Genomic DNA, 19,381 nt, shown 5'->3' with positions numbered 1-19,381 from the left:
GTTCTCTCCTGGAATTCAATTCTCTTCATAAACCTCGTTCTCTCCTGGAATTCAATTCTCTTTTTTTATAAATCTCGTTCTCTCCTGGAATACCCTTCTCTATAGGAATCTTGTTCTCTCCTGTAATACCATTCTCTACAAGAAACTCGTTCTCCCCTGGAAACCCATCCTGTACATTCTCTTTATAAATATTGTTCTCCTCTGGAATACTATTCTCTTCATGAACCTCGTTCTCTTCTGGAATTACCATTCTCTTCATGAATCTCATTCTCTCCTGTAAATGCCATTCTGTACATCATTTTATTCTTGGAATGCTGTTCTCTACAAGGATCCCACTTTCTGCTAGAATGCCTTTATCTACATGAATCCTGCTCTCTCCTGGAATACCATTCTCTACAACAATCCCATTCTGTACTGGAATGTCAATCTCTCTACATTCTCTCCTGAATTACCAACCTCTAAATTAATCCCACTCTCTTTTGGAATGTCATTCTCTACATGAATCTCACACCTGGAATGCCAAGTAATACACATCACACTCTTGAAATGCCATTCTCTATTCTTTACATGAATCTATTTTCTGCATCCTATTCTCCTCCTGTAATATCATTCTCTACATGAAACGTATCCCCCCTGGAATCCCATTCTCTTCATAAACCTCGTTCTCTCCTGGAATTCCATTCTCTTTTTTTATAAATCTCGTTCTCTCCTGGAATGCCATTCTCTACATAAATCTTGTTCTCTCCTGGAATTCCATTCTCTTCATAAACCTCGTTCTCTCCCGGAATTCCATTCTCTTTTTTTATAAATCTCGTTCTCTCCTGGAATTCCATTCTCTTTTTTATAAATCTCGTTCTCTCCTGGAATTCGATTCTCTTTTTTTATAAATCTCGTTCTCTCCTGAAATACCCTTCTCTACAGGAATCTTGTTCTCTCCTGTAATACCATTCTCTACAAGAGACTCGTTCTCCCCTGGAATCCCATCCTCTACATAAATCTTACCGGTAATCTCTTCTGGAATACCATTCTCTTTATAAATATCGTTCTCCTCTGGAATACTATTCTCTTCATGAATCTCATTCTCTCCTGGAATACCCTTCTGTACATGAATCTCATTCTTTCCTGTAATATCATTCTCTACAAAAAAAATCGTTCTCACCTGGAATCTCATTGTCTTCATAAATATCGTTCTCTGCTGGAATACCCTTCTCTCTATGGATTGCTATTCCCTACATAAATCTCCTCCTTCCTTGAATGTTGTCCTCTACAGGAATCACATTTTCTCCAGGATAACAGTTTCTACATGAATTCTGTGCTCTCTAGGAATGCCATTCTCAACGTGAATCTCATTCTGTCCTGTAAATGCCATTCTGTATATCAACATGTTTTCCTGGAATGCTGTCCTGTACAAAAATCCCACTTTTTGATGGAATGCCATTCTCTACCTGAATCCCATTTTTCTAAATCATGTTCTCTCCTGTAATACCGTTCTCTACAAAAAACATGTTGCTCCAGGAATCTGATTCTCTACATGAATCTCACTCTCCGCTGGGATGCCAATTTCTACATCAATCACACTCTCTCTTTGAATGTCATTCTCTATTCTTTACATGAATCCTGTTTATTCTGAAATCTCATTTTCACATTCTGTTCTGCTCCTGTAATAATATTCTCTACAAGAAACTCATTCTATCCTGGAATTCAATTCTCTATATGAATCTTATTATTTTCTGGAATCTGGCTCTAATCGGGTGCTTAAAAAAAAAACACCCACGTCCCTGTAATTTGCGCTCCCGGCGTCCTGAAAGGGGCCAGACGCATGAATAGGGGGTAGCGGAATGTGGATCATAGAGCATTAATTAGGATGTAGCAGCTGTGGATAGGGGGAGGGGGGGCCCCGGGCACCCCTAATGGATGGACCGCCACTGCTCTCCAGGCTGCTAGAAAGGTCTCAGGTGAAGTGAACTTCGTATCACTCCAACTGAGACAGAAGCCGGCTACAGAAGAAGTATCACTTTATACAGCTCCTTGCTCCCTTCACGGCCACCTAATTCCTCCGCAGCTGACGCTGGCTCCATGCACTCTGATGCTCTGGGATGGCGGGCCGGCAACCTGTTGATCGCGTTCTGTGCTTGCTGACCTGCCATCCCAGAGCATGGGCATGCGCTTCTTTCGGTTTTAGGTCCCGGGCCACATCGGAGAGATCCACGGGCAATATGCGGCCTGGGGGCCATGGGTTATAACTATTTATAACTAGAACCAAATAAATCCTTTTTTCCCCCCTTGGGATGCCATTCTCTATACGAATCCCACTTTCTTCTGGAATGCCATTCTCTGTGAATCCTGTTCTCTCTGAAGTGCTGCTCTTTGTATGAATCCCATTCTCTCCTGGGATACCAATACCTGTATATTTTCTTCAGGAATGCCATTCTTTGTAAATTCTGTCTCTATAAATTCCGTCTCTCCTGAGAAGCCATTCTGTACACCAACCTTTTTTTTAATCTTGGAGTAACATTGCCTCTGTGAATCCCAGATGCCCAGGCTTTCTAGCGGGTGTCTGGTCTCTTATCGTTATTGATATCATGCCTTTACGCCATTCTGTGATGTCAGGATAACAAGATAATATATTCCTATTGGTGGTTTGTGTATCAGAGCTTTTCAGATTAAGCATTTTATCAGGTCTGACAAAACGGGACCATGAACTTTGCAGAATGGTTGGATCATCGAGCTTGATCCAAGCTTCTCCTGCCGTCCTTTATGGGCCAACTTCAGCTTTATTTTTTTTCCATTTGATGCACCAAAAGACGGTATTTAATGATAAGACGGCAGTACGCAGGCCTTTCCCATAAGAGGAATAAGAGTGAGCTGTACTGGGATAGTGCTTAGTAACAAGTATTTGGGCGAAGTGTCCCGCTTACATCTAATCCGCTTATATCAAACACTACTTTATTTTTCTTTCCGCTTACTCATTGGGAACTTGACATGACGGTAATCCTAGCAGGGGTCAAGTTTCAGTCTCCGAAAAATGATTTCAGTACAATGAAGTGTGAGAGATGCGGTCTGCAAATGCAACTTGTTTTTACAGGTTAACCCTATGGCATGGTGGTTACTTCATGGTAACTTGGCCTTTGAGTAAGTTGAAGGGTCGTATAAAAATTGAAGGATTTACCTTTTTACTTGTTCTGCTATCTTGTTCTTTATTGTAAAAATGTTCATTGTTGTTTTGGTATTTCTACTGTAGCGGTACCCCCATAGGAGCTGCTGAAAGTTGTGGCCCACCTGTCACATTGCCCAGCCCGGTATTCACTTCCCAGTCGCCTTTGAGCCCATGAACAGTCCAGATGTTTTTGTTTTGGATTTTTATTGAGGGATTTGAACTTGGCTAGGGATAGGAATATATGGGATGCCCAGTAGAACAAGCAGTTGGTTGACTGTATCTCGATCGGTTGGGACAGCTGTATACACTTTACAGCTCCAGTCTCCTCCAGAACACTTGCTTGTAGACTGGCTCTCTCTTCATAGTTCTTCGCAGAACTATCTAAAATAGTGAATCTCAACCAGGGTTCCGTGAAACCCTAGGGTTCCTCCAGAGGTTGCTAGGGGTTCCTTCAGCATTGCGCAATTTCTGCCTTTTAGATAAGTTCCCACTCACACCATTGATCTTTTTAACTATCTGTAAGGAGGTAATTCTTCCCAATGACCACAAGTGTAAGGAGGTAATTCTTCCCAATGACCACAAGTGTAAGGACCATTCTTCCCAATGACCACAAGTGTAAGGACCATTCTTCCCAATGACCACAAGTGTAAGGACCATTCTTCCCAATGACCACAAGTGTAAGGACCATTCTTCCCACTGACCACAAGTGTAAGGACCATTCTTCCCACTGACCACAAGTGTGAGGACCATTCTTCTCACTGACCACAAGTGTGAGGACCATTCTTCTCACTGACCACAAGTGTGAGGACCATTCTTCTCACTGACCACAAGTGTAAGGACCATTCTTCCCAATGACCACAAGTGTAAGGACCATTCTTCCCAATGACCACAAGTGTAAGGACCATTCTTCCCAATGACCACAAGTGTGAGGACCATTCTTCCCAATAACCACAAGTGTGAGGACCATTCTTCTCACTGACCACAAGTGTGAGGACCATTCTTCTCACTGACCACAAGTGTGAGGACCATTCTTCTCACTGACCACAAGTGTGAGGACCATTCTTCTCACTGACCACAAGTGTGAGGACCATTCTTCCCAATAACCACAAGTGTAAGGACCATTCTTCCCACTGACCACAAGTGTAAGGACCATTCTTCCCACTGGCCATCACACTAATGTATCATGAGTTGTAGATTTCTCATTTTTAGCAGAGGTTCCCCGAGACCGGAGAACTAAAATAGTTTAAGCCAGTACATCAAAATAATGTCCAAAGAGGTTTACCGAAGTCCCCTGTAGAAACCCAGAAGCATAGCTGCAATTTTTGTGCGGTCCTTGGACATCATTGTCTGCAAAAACCTATCAACAGAGATAAGCCAGTGGTTACATATTTCATTTAAAACCAACATCAAATCCACAATTGCATGGTATGACCATTGACCACATTCCCAAATATAACTATATTGATGATGGTCATAGAATATTATTACAGAGGGAATCTTTCTGCACTCTCCAAATGGTGAAGCCCAGAGGGCTTCCCAGGAATTTGCCTCCAATATACAAAGCCACAACTCGGACCTCATAACCAACCTTGTCTCAAAAGATCACCCAAACACACCTCTCTGCTCCTCCTAAGCCCTTGTACACACGGTCGGAGAATGTGTCCTATCGGACTGTGTCGTCGGATAATCCGACTGTGTGTGGTATGCATCGGACTGATTCCGTCAGAATATCCGTCGGACCCAATTTTCCAACATGTTGGAAATATTTCCCGACCAACTGGTTCGATCGGACATACTCCGATCATGTGTAGAGAATTTTGATCGGACCAAGTGCCACGCATGCTCAGATCAAATTCCTACATCAAAGCTATTGGCTACTAGCCTGAATGTAGTCCCGTCGTAACGAAATTACGTCATCACGTTCTGAATGATCGGATTTTTCGACAACTTAGTCCCACCGTGTGTATGCAACAGTTTCGGACAAGATCCGACGGACAAAATCCGACGGATTTGGTTGTCGAAATCTCCGACCGTGTGTACAGGGGCTAAGAACTCCTGCTCCCTAGCCCCATTATCACCTTCTCTCTTGCTCTCCTCCAGGACCTTTGCAGAGACCTTTTTTTTCTTGTTGAAACTCCCTACCCCAATCCAAATAAAAAACTTTTGATTCTAGGAGATGAGGTGCCTGCATTGTCCTTTGTTCATCCAAGACTGCAGGGGCCTCAGGCTATGCTCCTCCACTAACAATGCCAAGTGATGCATTTCGTCCCACCTTTAGTTGTAGAGGCCGTTTCTTATGTTCATCTCACATGGCCTGGCCAGGAGTGCGGCATCCATCCCTACCCCAATCTGTCTAGTTATCTCCTACTCTGTCCACCTTTTTATGCCGCGTACACACGACCAGACTTTTTGACAGCAAAGGTCCGACGGAACGAATCCGTCGGACAATTCGATTGTGTGTGGGCTCCATCGGACCTTTGATGCCAAAAATCCGGCGGACTTTAGAAATAGAACATGTTTTAAATTTTTCCACCGGAACTCCGCCGGACCGAGAAATCCGTTCGTGTGTAGGCTAGTCCGACGGACAAAAACCGACGCGAGGGCAGCTATTGGCTACTGGCTATGAACTTCCTTATTCTAGTCCGGTCGTACGTCATCACGTTCGAATCCGTCGGACTTTGGCGTGATTGTGTGTGGCCAAGTCCGTTCATTCGGAAAGTCCGCCGAAAGTCAGTCGGAAAGACCAACGGACCTGGTCCCTCGAAAAGTCCGGTCGTGTGTACGTGGCATTAGAGCTGCGACAACGTGGAATAGTCTCCCACAAAAGTTTATTCTAGGTCAATGGTGGTCGTTTCCTGATCCAGGAAGCCATCATCAGGGCCACGTATAGTATTCAGTGAATGCATCAGGAGACATTTTTAGGCTGGGGACACGTTACAGGAGACTGCTAGAGATCCCCGCTTTTAAAGCCCCTTTACACATCAATGTGTTCATATTGTTTCTCCCTATGGCCCTTTTAAAATGACTTCTGCCACATTTGAAGTTTCTCTCAGCAAAGATCCATAATAAAAGATCAGAGGAAAAAACAAAACAAGGATGGACCACAAAGGAGGAAGAGAACGTGAAAGCAATAGACCAAAACCATTTAGTTATGCTAGTCCGACGGACAAAAACTGACGCTAGGGCAGCTATTGGCTACTGGCTATGAACTTCCTTATTCTAGTCCGGTCGTACATCATCGCGTACGAATCCATCGGACTTTGGTGTGATTGTGTGTGGCCAAGTCCGTTCATTCGGAAAATCTGTCGGAACTCCGCCGAAAGTCTTGTCGGAAAGACTGTCGGACCTAGTCCCTCAAAGTCCGGTCGTGTGTACGCGGCATAAGCCATAGACAGTTTGAATCTTGGCCAAGATCTGGCATAACCAGCCAAGATTCTAACCATGTATAGGCAGGTTGAATGTCCCCAAGTTGATCATTCGACCAACTTGGGTACAACCAACCTGACAGATTTTGCATGTTATAGCCGCAAGCAATATTCACTGTGTTCTTCCGCCGGGAGAACATAATGGCTCCAGAGGAGATATTTCCCCATCAACGCTGTCTGTGTTGATGGGGGATTTTCTTTCCTGCACCCCATGGTTGTAGGAAAGAACTTTGCTTCTTCTATGGCCAGCTCTAGACAAGCCGTGAAAACGATTCCCTTCAGAGAGCCTATCCCACCTCCATCTAACTATTGAACTTTGTTTTTCCCACCCCCCCCCCCCCCCCTCATCCCTCTCATAGTCACTACTTTTTGCATCACTTTCCCCTAACTCTAATGCCTCATACACACGATCGGATTGTTGGCCAACAAAACCGTGGAAGGGCATTGTCTCCAACTTGTCTTGCATAGACACGACCACACAATTGTCGGTCAACAATTACGAACGTAGTTCCCGTACTACATGGTTTTTCAGCTCTTTAGCGCCATCCTTTGGGCTCCTTCTGCTAATTTCGTGTTAGTAGAAGTTTGAATGTTGATTCGCGCTTTTCATTTTGCGTTTTTTCATTTGGTTTCTGAACGGCCCGTTCATCAATCAGACATGTTGCAGAATCCGAGGAGATAACGTGTTATTTATTATTGGCCTTGGTGTTAGCGTCTCCCTTTTTTGTAAAGTGCTGTGAAAACTGTTGGCTCTATATAATTCTCGGATAATAATGATGATAATACCATGCTTATTTGCAGAATGTTGATGTAGTGTTTATATGCAGTTATGCTTTATTTATTTATTTATTTTTATATTTGTTTTTATAGTTTATAGCATTGTATTAGTTTGCTATGGTCACCTTTTTGTGGGGTTTTTTTTTTCTCCTTTTAAAAAAAAAAAATATTTTCTAGTGCTTTCACTACTGGTATTCCGATTTGCTGTTGTATATGCTATAGTCTCTGACCATCTCCTGTAGTGTGACTGCAGTCTCTGATCATCTCCTGTAGTATGTCTGCAGTCTCTGATCATCTCCTGTAGTATGTCTGCAGTCTCTGATCATCTCCTGTAGTATGTCTGCAGTCTCTGACCATCTCCTGTAGTATATCTGCAGTCTCTGACCATCTCCTGTAGTATGTCTGCAGTCTCTGATCATCTCCTGTAGTGTGTCTGCAGTCTCTGACCATCTCCTGTAGTATATCTGCAGTCTCTGACCATCTCCTGTAGTATGTCTGCAGTCTCTGATCATCTCCTGTACCATGTCTGCAGTCTCTGACCATCTCCTGTAGTATGTCTGCAGTCTCTGATCATCTCCTGTAGTGTGTCTGCAGTCTCTGATCATCTCCTGTAGTATGTCTGCAGTCTCTGATCATCTCCTGTAGTGTGTCTGCAGTCTCTGACCTTCTCCTGTAGTATATCTGCAGTCTCTGACCATCTCCTGTAGTATGTCTGCAGTCTCTGACCATCTCCTGTAGTGTGTCTGCAGTCTCTGATCATCTCCTGTAGTATGTCTGCAGTCTCTGACCATCTCCTGTAGTGTGTCTGCAGTCTCTGACCATCTCCTGTAGTGTGTCTGCAGTCTCTGACCATCTCCTGTAGTATGTCTGCAGTCTCTGATCTTCTCCTATAGTATGTTTGCAGTCTCTGATCATCTCCTGTAGTGTGTCTGCAGTCTCTGATCATCTCCTGTAGTATGTTTGCAGTCTCTGACCATCTCCTGTAGTGTGTCTGCAGTCTCTGACCATCTCCTGTAGTGTGTCTGCAGTCTCTGACCATCTCCTGTAGTGTGTCTGCAGTCTCTGACCATCTCCTGTAGTGTGTCTGCAGTCTCTGACCTTCTCCTGTAGTATATCTGCAGTCTCTGACCATCTCCTGTAGTGTGTCTGCAGTCTCTGACCTTCTCCTGTAGTATATCTGCAGTCTCTGACCATCTCCTGTAGTATGTCTGCAGTCTCTGATCTTCTCCTATAGTATGTTTGCAGTCTCTGACCATCTCCTGTAGTGTGTCTGCAGTCTCTGACCATCTCCTGTAGTCTGTCTGCAGTCTCTGACCATCTCCTGTAGTGTGTCTGCAGTCTCTGACCATCTCCTGTAGTGTGTCTGCAGTCTCTGATCATCTCCTGTAGTGTGTCTGCAGTCTCTGACCTTCTCCTGTAGTATATCTGCAGTCTCTGATCATCTCCTGTAGCATGTCTGCAGTCTCTGACCATCTCCTGTAGTGTGTCTGCAGTCTCTGATCTTCTCTGTTTGCAGTCTCTGACCATCTCCTGTAGTGTGTCTGCAGTCTCTGACCTTCTCCTGTAGTATATCTGCAGTCTCTGATCATCTCCTGTAGCATGTCTGCAGTCTCTGACCATCTCCTGTAGTATGTCTGCAGTCTCTGATCTTCTCTGTTTGCAGTCTCTGATCATCTCCTGTAGTGTGTCTGCAGTCTCTGACCTTCTCCTGTAGTATATCTGCAGTCTCTGATCATCTCCTGTAGTGTGTCTGCAGTCTCTGACCTTCTCCTGTAGTATATCTGCAGTCTCTGATCATCTCCTGTAGTATGTCTGCAGTCTCTGACCATCTCCTGTAGTATGTCTGCAGTCTCTGATCTTCTCTGTTTGCAGTCTCTGACCATCTCCTGTAGTGTGTCTGCAGTCTCTGATCATCTCCTGTAGCATGTCTGCAGTCTCTGATCATCTCCTGTAGTATATCTGCAGTCTCTGATCTTCTCTGTTTGCAATCTCTGACCATCTCCTGTAGTATGTCTGCAGTCTCTGATCTTCTCCTATAGTATGTTTGCAGTCTCTGACCATCTCCTGTAGTATGTCTGCAGTCTCTGACCATCTCCTGTAGTGTGTCTGCAGTCTCTGACCATCTCCTGTAGTATGTCTGCAGTCTCTGACCATCTCCTGTAGTGTGTCTGCAGTCTCTGATCATCTCCTGTAGTATGTCTGCAGTCTCTGATCATCTCCTGTAACATTACATTCGGTGAAAATTCTATGTGGCCACATTTTGAAGCCCTGTATATCTGTATCCCGTAATCTGACCGCAGAAGTGTGCTCCAGGAAATGTATTCCCTGTCACACCCTGTTAATGGGAGAAAAAAATGTGATGAGTTTGGATGGGGCGATATGAGAAGTCGCGTTTTCTCTGATCTTTATAAATTGGCCCCTCAAATCTACGCTCAGTGATTGGGAGTGGCGGGGATTGTGTGTGAACTCACTGTAGGAAATTCAATAGGGATGAAGACAGCCGTGGTGCAGTGCACAGGCTTGGTTCCAGCAGGGGGCACCGTTGTACACCTTATCCATAATGGTGACTTTACAGTTGTCACCTGCTGATCAGATCGTGCTTGTTATGGATTCTGCCATTGACTTATGTAACTGTATCAGGTTTAGAGAATGCTAATTTCCTGGCAGCCTTCTCACTAGGAGAGTATAAGGCAAACGTTGAATGTTTTGCTCCTCAGTGATACTCTTCTTTGTACTTTCTGGACAATCTCAGATGAGTTCTCAGCTCACCATCGGCTCCGGCCAGCATGTCACATATTGCCGCTTACCGGCCCTTAGATGTGGCGCCTGCATTTCTTTCTTCTTTTTGCCCTTTAGTTTCACCTGGTGATCCTGCCATTACCACATTTCCTGTCTGAGGGTGACTTTAACTATAAAAGTGTCCTTGGCTACTCACTCTGATTAGAACTACAAAACTGCCTCCCCTTTTCTCGTATTTCCTGATGGGGGGGTGTTATGTAGTCCAAGGAGGAAACCCTGGCAGGACTGATAACGTAGTTCTGGGACCCCCAGTGTCGGGGTGTCATTGTTTTGGGACCCCCAGTGTCGGGGTGTCATTATTCTGGGACCCTCAGTTTGGGTGTGTCGTTGTTCTGGGACCCCCAGTGTGGGTGTGTCGTTGTTCTGGGGCCCCCAGTGTGGGTGTGTCATTGTTCTGGGATCCCCAGTGTGGGTGTGTCGTTGTTCTGGGACCCCCAGTGTGGGTGTGTCTTTGTTCTGGGACCCCCAGTGTGGGTGTGTCTTTGTTCTGGGATCCCCAGTGTGGGTGTGTCTTTGTTCTGGGACCCCCAGTGTGGGCGTGTCATTGTTCTGGGGCCCCCAGTGTGGGTGTGTCTTTGTTCTGGGATCCCCAGTGTGGGTGTGTCGTTGTTCTGGGACCCCCAGTGTGGGTGTGTCGTTGTTCTGGGATCCCCAGTGTGGGTGTGTCGTTGTTCTGGGACCCCCAGTGTGGGCGTGTCGTTGTTCTGGGACTCCCAGTGTGGGCGTGTCGTTGTTCTGGGACCCCCAGTGTGGGCGTGTCGTTGTTCTGGGACCCCCAGTGTGGGCGTGTCGTTGTTCTGGGACTCCCAGTGTGGGCGTGTCGTTGTTCTGGGACCCACAGTGTGGGCGTGTCGTTGTTCTGGGACCCCCAGTGTGGGCGTGTCGTTGTTCTGGGACCCCCAGTGTGGGCGTGTCGTTGTTCTGGGACTCCCAGTGTGGGCGTGTCGTTGTTCTGGGACCCACAGTGTGGGCGTGTCGTTGTTCTGGGACCCCCAGTGTGGGCGTGTCGTTGTTCTGGGACTCCCAGTGTGGGCGTGTCGTTGTTCTGGGACTCCCAGTGTGGGCGTGTCGTTGTTCTGGGACCCACAGTGTGGGCGTGTCGTTGTTCTGGGACTCCCAGTGTGGCCGTGTCGTTGTTCTGGGACCCCCAGTGTGGGCGTGTCGTTGTTCTGGGACTCCCAGTGTGGGTGTGTCATTGTTCTGGGACCCCCAGTGTCGGGTGTCGTTGTTTTGGGAACCCCAGTGTCGGGGTGTCGTTGTTTTGGGACCCCCAGTGTCGGGGTGTCATTGTATCAGCCTTTTGCAATCACTGTACAGCAAGGCACAGGCTGTGAGAAGGAAAAGCAGCCCACGAAGGCAGTGGTGATGTGGTGCTCAGAGCAGTGACACGGAACTGAGCTCATCAGTCTGCTGTCCTTTCAAAGCCCAGTCATGGGGCCCAGTGAAAGACTTGTAAATGTCACATAACAGCAGTAGAGTGTGCTGTGTGACGGAGCTGTGTAAATTTCAGAACTGAATGTCCAGATCACCAGCTCCCCCTACATATACAATGCCTTGAAAAAGTATTCACACCCCTTGAAATTTTCCACATGTTGTCATGTTACAACCAAAAACGTAAATGTATTTTATTGGGATTTTATGTGATAGACCAACACAAAGGGAGCACATAATTGTGAGGTGGAAGGGAAATGATAAACGATTTTCAAATTGTTTTACAAATAAATATGTGAAAAGTGTGGGGGGTACATTTGTATGGCGCCCCCCGGAGTCAATACTTTGTAGAACCTCCTTTCTCTGCAATTAGAGCTGCAAGTCTTTTTGGGGATGTCTCTACCAGCTTTGCACATCTAGAGAGGGACATTTTTGCCCATTCTTCTGTGCAAAATATTTCAAGCTCTGTCAGATTGGATGGAGAGCGTCTGTGAACAGCAATTTTCAAGCCTTGCCACAGATTCTCAATGGGATTTAGGTCTGGACTGTGACTGGGCCATTCTAACACATGAATATGCTTTGATCTAAACCATTCCATTGTAGCTCTGGCTGGATGTTTTGGGTCGTTGTCCTGCTGGAAGGTGAACCTCCACCCCAGTCGCAAGACTCTAATGCTGCGTACACACGGCCAGAATTTCTGTCAGCATTTCCGACGGACTTTAGATTGAGAGCCTGTTCTAAATTTTTCCTTCGGAAATGCCGACAGAGTTTTGCCCGATGCAAATTCCGACCATGTGTACGCGGCATCACCGGTTTTCTTCTAAGATTGTCCTGTATTTGGCTCCATCCATCTTCCCATCAACTCTGACCAGCTTCCCTGTCCCTGCTGAAGAAAAGCATCCCCACCACATGATGCTGCCACCACCATGTTTCACGGTGGGGATGGTGTGTTCAGGGTGATGTGCAGTGTTAGTTTTTAGCCACACATAGTGTTTTGCTTTTAGGCCAAAAGTTTTTAGTTTTGGTCTCATCTGACCAGATCACCTTCTTCCATGTTTGCTGAAACCTCCACATGGCTTCTCACAAACTGCAAACTGGACTTCTTATGTCTTTCTTCCACCAATGACTTTCTCCTTACCACTCTTCTATAAAGGGCAGATTTGTGAAGTACATGACTAATAGTTTGTCCTGTGGACAGATTCTCCCCCCTGAGCTGTGGATCTCTGCAGCTCCTCCAGAGTTACCATGGACCTCTTGGCTCTTCTCTGATGAATGTTCTCCTTGCCCGGCCCGGTCAGTTTAGGTGGATGGCCATGTCTTGGTAGGTTTGCAGTTGTGCCATACTCTTTCCATTTTCAGATGATGGATTGAACAGAGCTCCGTGAGATGGTCAAAGCTTGGGAGATTTTATTTATAGCCTAACCCTGCTTTATACTTCTCCACAACTTTATACTGTGTTCCTTGGCCTTCATGATGCTGTTGGTTTACTAAGGTTCTCTGAGGGCTTCACAGAACAGCTGTATTTATACTGAGATTAAATTACACACAGGTGGACTCTATTTACTAACTAGGTGACTTCTGTAGGCAGTTGGTTCCATTAGATTTTAGTTAGGGGTATTAAAGTAAAGGGGGCTGAATACAAATGCACCCCCCACACTTTTCAGATATTTATTTGTAAAAAAATTTTTAAAAAAATTATAATTTTCCTTCTACTTCACAATTATGTGCCGCTTTGTGTTGGTCTATCACATAAAATCCCAATAAAATACATTTACGTTTTTGGTTGTAACATGAGAAGATCTGGAAAATTTCAAGGGGTATGAATACTTTTTTCAAGGCGTTGTATTTCTTCTGTATTTCTGAAGTTCACCTCTGATGATGACGAACGTTTCCTAACATGAAGAAGAGTGAGGCAACACGAGGGCATTGCGACATCGTTATGACTGGTGAGATCCATTTGTATTGGTAATGACCTTCGGGGGGGGCCCTCGGGGACGAGTTCCGACCATAGGGGGGGGTCTTCGTATCAATAATTGAGTGCAGGTTTCTGCCTGATGTTCTGTTCTGTTCCAATGCTGAGTTATCTGAATGCGAAGAACGCCCCATCAGAGAAATGATGAATAAGGTATCCGCCATTAACTGGGAACAGATGGCGCGTGACATCTTCCCGCCGTGAAATCCGTGCGGAGATCAATCCTAAATCAATCGTCTGCCTGGTTCCTGTGCCGTCTGTCTCCTGGAGGGGGGGGGGGGGTTGCATTGACTTATTGCTGCTAATAAAACGGCATGGCGACTTCACAGGGAAGACGGATAGGAACATATGTGGCCCCCGTACCGTCATTTGTAAGATTGTGCCAAGACGGGGTCACAGCGGAGGTTCGCTGACCCCGGGGAGGCCGGCCTGGTGGGGGGGTTGTTACCAGCCATGTGTGGTCTCCTCTCTTCTTGAAGGCCACCAAGGCCAGTGGTGAGGGTCAGCGGGTGGGTTCTCCTCCTGATCTAATGCTGGCAACCAACAACATCTTCTTTCTATCGATTCATTTCATTCTCTTGAAAGGTTTCTATCGCCAGTTTTCCTTTTTTTTTTTTTTTTTTTTCCATTTTATACAAATTATGGTCAAAATTGCAACGGCTTTCCTATAAGATGTTCTCTCGAATATTTTTTTTTAAGGTGCACCGAAAATAAAAATTCCCGTGCCGAAACTGAAAATGTAGGATTCACTTGGCTGAAAACTGAATCCAAAACGGCCATTTAAAAAAAAAAAAATCGTTAAATTTAATTAACCTCAGCTATCAGCGCTGTCGCACTTTGAATGACAATTGCGCGGTCGTGCTACACTGTACCCAAATTAAATTTTTGTCATTTTCTTCACACAAATAGAGCTTTCTTTTGGTGGTAATTAATCACTGCTGGGTTTTTTATTTTTTACAAAAAAAAAAAAAAAACCAAAAATGTTGAAAAAAAGTTTTTTCTGTCAGTAAATTTTGTAACCATTTTTTATATATATATATATATATATATATATATATATATATATATATATATATATATATATATATATATATCTATATATATATATAAATTCTTTTTATTCATTTTTTTTCACACATATTTTACAAATACAAAATATACACAGGATCAGAATTCCGGCCAGAAAAAGACCGGTGAGAGCTTTTCAATGCGACCGTGTGTACGCTCCATCGGAATTTAGCTGTCAGAATTTCCGCCAGCCAAAAATTGATAGCATGTTCTCAATTTTCCCGATGGAAAAACCTTCTATCGGAAATCCCGATCGTGTGTATGCAATTCCGACACGCCAAAAAATCACGCATGCTCAGATTCAACTACGAGACGGAAGCTATTGGCTACTGTGTATTGAACTTCCTTTTTCTAGTCCCGCCGTACGTGTTGTACGTCGCCGTGTTTTAAACGATCAGAATTTGGTGTGACCGTGTGTAGGCAAGACGGCTTGAGCGGAATTCCGACGGGAATTCCGTCGGGAAAACCATCAGAGCTTTTTCCGATGAGAATTCCGGTCGTGTGTATGCAATTCCAACACGCCAAAAAATCACGCATGCTCAGATTCAACTACGAGACGGAAGCTGTTGGCTACTGTGTATTGAACTTCCTTTTTCTAGTCCCGCCGTACGTGTTGTACGTCGCCGCGTTCTAAACGATCGGAATTTGGTGTGACCGTGTGTAGGCAAGACAGCTTGAGCGGAATTCCGTTGGGAAAACCATCAGAGCTTTTTCCGACTAGAATTCCGATCGTGTGTACGCAGCATAAGATTGCCCTGTATTTAGCTCCATCCATCTTCCCATCAACTCTGACCAGCTTCCCTGTCCCTGCTGAAGAGAAGCATCTCCACAACATGATGGCTGCCACCACCATGTTTCACGGTGGGGATGGTGTGTTCAGGTTGATGTGCAGTGTCCATCTGATTTTTTTGACAGCAAAGGTCCAACGGAACGAATCCATTGGACAATGTGTGTGTGGGCTTCATTGCACGTTTGCTGTTTGAAAAATCAGGCGGCCTCTAGATTTAGAACATGTTTCAAATTTTTCCGACGGGCTCGACTCCGGTCAAAAAATCTGTTCGTCTGTATGTATGCTACCATCAGAGCTTTTTCCGACGTGGATTCTGATCGTGTGTACGCGGCAATAGAGGCCGAGAGGCCAACATACACTCTCTCCTCTTGGCCACACAGGGCTAATATTGGAACTAACATAGTCCAACTAAACACTTAGTCAAACAAACTCCCCCCCATCACCCCCAAAACTCAACCATCAGCACTAGTCCAGGATAAATGTTACACCAGAAAATTGTAATTAGAGCTCATTTGTGTCGCTTTTTCAATCTGAAAACACTTGGGGATATTTAGTAGAGCGATCATATATACATGTAGAGCAGGTTCTTCAACATTGGTATTAAAAAATTACATTGCCTAATTCCTATTGGACAGATTATGTACACTTTTAGGCCAGAATTGGTTGTAATAACTCACAGTTGTTGAGGAGTCCAACCATGGTTGCCAAACTTTTGTAGAATTTTTTTTCTTGCAGCCCTTAGAAATGTAGGTAGCCTTATAGAGGTGGATTACTGAGTTCATCAGACCTTTGCAGTATGCTATTGTAGGAGCATTTGCCTTTTTTCCAATGTAATAGAATAGCCTTCCTACCATAGAACAGCCCTATGCTGCCTACACACGACCGGACTTTTTGACAGCAAAGGTCCGACGGAACGAGTCCGTCGGACAATTCGATCTTGTGTGGGCTCCATCAGACCTTTGCTTGCCAAAAATCTGGCGGACTTTAGAAATAGAACATGTGTTAAATTTTTCCACTGGAACTTCACCGGACCGAGAAATCCATTCGTGTGTATGCTGGTCCGACGGACAAAAACCGATGCTAGGGCAGCTATTGGCTACTGGCTATGAACTTCCTTATTCTAGTCCAGTCGTACGTCATCACATTCGAATCTGTCGGACTTTGATGTGATTGTGTGTGGCCAAGTCCGTTCATTTGGAAAGTCCGTCGGAACTCTGTCGGAAAGACCGTCGGACCTAGTCCCTAGAAAAGTCCGGTCGTGTGTACGTGGCATTAATTAAGTAAAGTGTGGTGAGCCAAAGAAGGGACGACTTCCTCAACTAAACCTATGAGGCATACTCTTGGGGTTGTAGGGATTGGGATACTGAGAACCTCTGCCAAGCAGGAGGTGATCGCGGATCAGAAACTCTTGATCCGCGAGCAACTCCAGAAAATGTGATCTGCATTTGCCGGTGAGGCAGAGCACCTCCAGGAATATATGTGTGCCAACCTAGCTGGAGTACAGTAGATCCTATGTAGATACTTAAAATGTATAAGGCGGTCCCTAGCAGATACCAGGAGCTTAAAAGGGTGGTCCCACATATCTTCCCAGTCTTCTCTTTGGATTTCAGGGATATCCACTACCCATTTTTCCTCACATCTAGTTACTACGGGTGGCGTTTTTTTGAAAAACAATTAAATGTAGCTGATAGAGGTTTGGGCAATTCCTCTTCCACCAATACATCTTCAAGAGCAGAGGTTAGTACCTCTACCATCTGGGTGGAGAATTGTGTCTGGAACGCATGGCGTAATTGTAAATACCGAAAAAAGTGATAGTTAGGCAAGATATGTCTAACTTTTAGTTGGTCAAACGTTAAGAGTTCACCCTCTCTTGTAATGTCTCCTAGTACTTTAACCACCCTACCAGCCAAAACTATGGGATCTGGCAGGGAATAGAATTGAGGTAAGTTGGGGTTCATCCATAACGAGGCAGATGGAGTGATTCCCACATAGCTGGTGGACATTCGAGTTGTGGATACTTCCCAGGGTTTAATTGTTGCCTTCATGGATTCCGTTAAAGGTAGATTGGATTTTGGGCCTCTATAGAGCGCAAGTCTCAAACTCTCATAGGAGCCCAAATGAGCAGCCTCAAGGACCGCGGCCGAGTCCCCATCCTCCGCCACCAACCAGCGTCTTGCAAAAAACATCTGTCCAGCTAAGTAGTACTTCTGCTAATCAGGTAGTGCTAGTCCCCCCCCTGCCTCCATGGTTCCTGAAGTACCTTTATGCTTATGTGGGGGGATTTGGGAGACCACAGAAAGGAACTAATAATACTATTCAGTTTGTGGAAAAATGATTTGGGGACCCATGCTGGAGAGTGCCTTAGGAAGTACAGACTTACTGGCAAGAACTTCATTTTCAGGAGATTTATACGTCCTAAGCCCTTGTACACACGGTCGGAGATTCCGACAACCAAATCCGTCGGATTTTGTCCGAAACTGTTGCATACACACGGTCGGACGAAGTTGTCGGAAAATCCGATCGTTCAGAACGTGATGACGTTATTTCGTTACGATGGGACTACATTCAGGCTAGTAGCCAATAGCTTTGGTGTAGGAATTTGATCTGAGCATGCGTGGCACTTTGTCCGATCGGAATTCTCTACACATGATCGGAGTATGTCCGATCGGACTAGTTTGTCAGAAAATATTTCCGGCAAGTTGGAAAATTTGGTCCGACGGATATTCCGATGGAAACCGTCCAATGCAGACCACACACAGTCGGAATATCCGACAAAACGCTCCGATCGGACACATTCCGTCGGAATCTCCGATCGTGTGTACAAGGGCTGATAGAGATAGAGGAAGCCATTTCCGAGTCTGTATTTTTTGCGTCATTTGAGGAACTAGTGGTAGAAGGTTTAGTGGCATATAATCCCGTACATTGGCCGTGACTTTTACCCCCAGGTACGTGATAGTGGAGACCCATTGCAGTGGGAGATTGTCCTCATCTTCCCTTCGGACCCAACGGTAGTATTGAAGACTTGGTCCAGTTCACCCAAAGACCAGAGAAGGAGGTACACTTGTTGAGTATGCGCAAGGCCGCTTGTAACAATGTTCTCGGGTCTCTGAGGAACAGAAGCAGGTCATCTGCATAGAGAGCGAGGCTCTCCCGTATGGAACCCACCTGAATGGCACCCACTTCCCAAGACTGACGTAATGCTCTTGCTATAGGCTCCCTCATTAGGGAGCGTAAATTTTGTAACTATGTAATTTTTTTCGCCTTCACTGATGTGCGCTGATGAGGTGGCACTGATGAGCACTGATAGGCTGAACTGGTGGGCATTGATGAGTTGGCATTAATGAGTTGGCACTGATGGGCACTGATTGGTGACACTATATTGCTATATTGTAATCAGTGTCCTGATTACATTCCTAAATGTCCCCCTGCATGGAGATGCCGCTGATCGGCTCTCCTTGCCACACACTCTGTCACTGTGAGGCAAGGAGCGCGGATTACCGGCATCTCCGTGTTTAACCACGTGATAGGCTGTGTCCAATCACAGCCGGTCATATGTAAAGAGCCACGGACGGGGCTCTTTACAGAGATTGGGGTCGTGCCGTGTCCTTGCAACGCGGCGCGGCTGTTGTGGGATGCCGTCATTTGACGTATGTCCTTTTTTGCATACTGGTACAGTCATTTCTAGCAAAAAAATGCAGATTTAACACTTTTGCAAGAAAATTTAAAAAATTTCCCCCAGGAAGCAAAGTGGTTTAAGGATTTGTTTGTTTATCAGATATTTATATAGCGCCAATGCATGGGTGTACATAAATATCAGTCCCCGCCCCCGAGGAACTTACAATCTAAATTCCCTATCTCACAATACACATTTTAGGGCCTCTTTATACCCCATTAAGACCTTGCACAGTGAGAATTTTCTTTTTTTTCGGGGGAACTCATCATCAGTGCCCTGATTACAGGAA

General features: G+C 45.2%; 1 protein-coding gene across 1 annotated transcript in view; it reads left to right on the top strand.

Annotated features, from left to right (window-relative positions):
• CHRDL2 (chordin like 2) overlaps nt 1-19,381 on the top strand; it is a 153,469-nt gene that overhangs the window by 43,303 nt on the left and 90,785 nt on the right. The gene's annotated exons all lie outside the window — the stretch shown is intronic.

This window comes from Lithobates pipiens, unplaced genomic scaffold (genome assembly GCF_037356315.1).
Source record: "Lithobates pipiens isolate NorthernLeopardFrog02 unplaced genomic scaffold, aLitPip1_a1.2 Scaffold_23, whole genome shotgun sequence".
Classification (NCBI taxonomy): Eukaryota; Metazoa; Chordata; class Amphibia; order Anura; family Ranidae; genus Lithobates; species Lithobates pipiens.
The sequence above is the reverse complement of the archived record's forward strand: the minus strand, read 5'-3'. Positions and strand labels throughout refer to the sequence as shown.